The sequence below is a fragment of the Mastacembelus armatus genome, chromosome 6 (assembly GCF_900324485.2).
Source record: "Mastacembelus armatus chromosome 6, fMasArm1.2, whole genome shotgun sequence".
In the NCBI taxonomy this organism is placed as follows: Eukaryota; Metazoa; Chordata; class Actinopteri; order Synbranchiformes; family Mastacembelidae; genus Mastacembelus; species Mastacembelus armatus.
Window position 1 is genome coordinate 13,284,548 of NC_046638.1, and position 3,812 is coordinate 13,288,359.

Genomic DNA, 3,812 nt, shown 5'->3' on the forward strand with positions numbered 1-3,812 from the left:
TTTTGTATTTTATTATGTACAAGATATTACATTTAAAATACAAACTTACTCACAATGTTTTGCCCACTCCACACAGCTTATTAGGGATTCACTATCATCCAAAAACCTGGATGGAAGAAAACACTTCACTTCCCACAAATACATTTCAAACACCTCCCCACTGACTATCTAGTGTTTTAAATTTCAAGGGGCACTTAAAGTCAACTTACAGTGCTAGGCATTATAACTACTACTAATTGTTGAGAAAGCCTTACTTAGTGTCCTGTGTTGCTCTGGTGGAGGTCAAAAACCTAGTGGGAGATGTAAGATCAAGCATTTTAGGACCTAAAGACAAAATGTTTTGTCCTCTGTTGTTCTTTTCAGTCCATCAATATCTGTAGTCTCCATTCCATTTTCTGCCGCTTAATCGAGGCCGGGTCGCGAGAGCAGTGGTCAAAGCAGGGATGCCCAGACTTCCCTCTCCCTAGACACTTCCTCCAGCTCCTCCGGGGGGATACTGAGGCAATCCCAGGCCAGCCGAGAGACATAGTCCCTCCAGTGTGTCCTGGGTCTTACCTGGAGCCTCCTCCCAGTGGGGCATGCCTGGAACACCTGCCCAGGGAGGCGGCCAGGGGGCTTCCGGAACAGATGCCCGAGCCACCTCAGCTCATTTCGGCCACTTGTATCCGAGATCTTGTCCTGTCGGTCGTGACCCAGAGCTTATGACCTTAGGTGAGGGTTGGAACATAGATTGACTGGTAAATCGAGAGCTTCGCCTTTCGACTCAGCTCCTTCTTTACCACAACAGACCGGTACATCGCCCACATTGCTGTTGCCACTGTACCGATCTGTCTGTCAATCTCCCGTTCCATTCTTCCCTCACTTGTGAACAGGACCCTGAGATACTTAAACTCCCCCATTTGAGGCAGGATCTCTCCTCCGACCCGGAGAGTGCAAGCCACCTTTTTCCGGTTGAGAACCATGTCCTTGGACTTGGAGTTGCTGATTCTCATCCCAGCCACTTCACACTCAGCTGCAAACCGCCCCAGCACGTCATTAGTCTCAAACCTTTTTCTGAAAGTGCACTAATGGGCTCTGAAAAGTACATTTTCAAAGGAAATGTGACAGTGAGGAGGCTTGAAAACAATCCAAGTGAGGTTATTATGCTCATGGACAAAATACACATAGCCATGAAATTTAAAATATAAAGATATCATCAAAGTTAAATGGCAGTGATAGCGTGTCATGAATTTCTGTTTCAATTAGAGAAAATTCTAAGAAGTGATTGATAGATTCTCTTATATCACTGGAATGTGTCACACAAACAAATCTATTCGAAATTGCAACAGTTACATAATAATGTGCAGCGGTCCTTGTTAATGCCTTCATTCAAGTACAGGTTTTGAGAGGAAGATGTCTCAATACTTGAGATCTCACAAATTCATTTGATTTGATGTAGGCTCTGGATTTCTGCAGAAACTTTTAACAGAGCTGTGAAAACACAGTGGCATGCCTTAGATGCAATGATTTTATCTTTGGCACATTAGCACACTAACCTGAAGTGAAGACTGGAACACAGCTAAAGAACTATGTAAACAAGACCAAATGGGGTCCAGCAAGGTTCGAACGGAGTCAGGCTCAAGGTTGGCAGATGGATGACAGATTCCTGTTTTTATTGCATCCACTGAGCAATAGGCTAACCGTGTATAAAGCATAACCTCCATCTCTCCGTGTGAACATACAAAAGGAAAACACAAGGAGCTTCAGACTTGTTTGTAATCCCTGGATATTTTCCCTAACGTGCAGTCAAGTTATCACTATAAGGGTTGGTGTGGAAGCGTAGGCTCTTTTATCATGGCCGATTTAGGCCTCTCCTCAGCACCTTCACCAATATAAGCCTCTTAAATCACATCTGTGTTCACACTGGAGGTCATTAAATAATTGTATACTCTGAATAAAGCTTCAGATAAGCGGCAGTATTTTTAAATACTTCAAAGTAAAATTAAAAGTGTTAAGTCAAGGTCCTACAAACTAACAGTTTTAAACTTACAGTAGAGGATTTTGGTTAAGCCTTATTAATAAAATTTCCACCCATTATCTATAGACAAACACCTACACACTCACTCCTATGAGCAATTAAGAATCACTAATCAACCTGGTTTTGGACTGTGAGAGGAAACCCATGCAAGCACAGGGAGAACATGCAAACTCCAAACAGAAAAACCCCTGCCAGGTTTCAAACCAAGAACCTTCTGCCGTGAGACAGCAGTGCTAACCACTAAGTCACTGTGCTGGGTCAGAGTCTTTACTGCACTCAGCATTTTAGCCAAGGTCATTCCTATACTGAAACAGCTGTGTGTCAACTCAGGAGGCATCACCGATGAACTTGCCAGTGTTACCGGCAGAAATGGTCTTTTTCTCAGAGGACAATCTCAACATCCACTTAGTCGCAAAACATCTATAAACTGCAAATATAAAGGGAATTTAAATTTGAGCTAAATAACATATCTGTGGTATCGAACCATAGACGTGGAATTTTTAGTTGTGTTGTCCATCATTTATAACCATCACTGATCTCTGCTTCTACCTCTACAGAATGGAGGTGAATTTTATTTGTGATGCTCAAAACAATGACATTATCAATTTATTAGATTCCCATTAGTTTTTGTAAATACACATAAATGACAAGTAACAAAAACATGGACAAAAGAACAAAAAAAGAGAATATCAGTATAAAACAAGACTGAATTGGTACATGCCACAAGCAGAAGAAAAAAGATGATTAGATTTAACTTTGAAGCTCTGTTATTAATTTAGTGGGCTGAGAACATTTTATGTACTAACTCAGTCTTCAGGTCATTTGTTTTTGGTTTGAAAAGCAAAACTTTAATTTCCCCAGCTTAGCATTCCCAGTAGGAATCTGCTGTATGAATTGTAGAGAGGACCATTCAGGCCTTATATACTTATGAGAGTTTTTTAAGTAATGTGCATTCTATTACCTGACTTAAATGAAATGCGTTTGAGTGGCCTTAGCATCCATGTATTGATTCTTACTGCAATTTGTCTTAAGCTGCCAGTCCAGCCATGGTCATGGAACCTGCAGGATGTCAGCAGCACAGCTCAGAGCAGGAGAAGAGAGGGAGGGATAGGGTAGATAAATAAGCCCATAAAGGATGCTTTGAGTCAGGCAGAGAGGGGGAGAAGCGAGGGGGCTCCAGTCCTCAGGGTTGTTGGAGGCTGCTTGGCTGCATTGCAGAGAGAGAGGGAGCTAGCTGGGGAGTCTAAGGAAGGGTGAAGGGGTGGGGGAGGGGGAGTGGTTGAAGGAGACAGAGAGAGGAGCTGTGGAGGAGAAGCTCAGCAGTATTGGTCTGCCAGCCAGGTGGGATGCGGTGACAGAGGAGGAGAGAGGGAGAGAAGGTTTAAGGCTCAGCTGCAACGAAGGGCTGCAGAGTGGAGCTGACACTGCATCGCAGGACAGAAAGAGAGTCTGAGGCAAAACCTGGGGATTATTCATTGCAGGGAGCAAAGAAGGAATCAGAAACGACAAGATCAAAGTCCCCACTTTGACCCTCAATCTTCTCCTTCACTGTTACTTTGGCCCCAGGCTCATGGTGGAAATCAACAGCCGGGATGGAGAGCACCAGAGGTGGAGACCAGACTAATTGCTGCCTCCAGCCTTTAATCTACAGATGTAAGACTGCACCAGCATCAGCTGCTGGCTGAGCACCTCTGATCACATCACAGCTGGGAAGCTTGATGCCCTGGGATAGTCATAGTAGACAGAGGGGGGAGGTTGAGGAGAAGGAGGAGCAGGCAGAGGGGAGGCTGGCCCA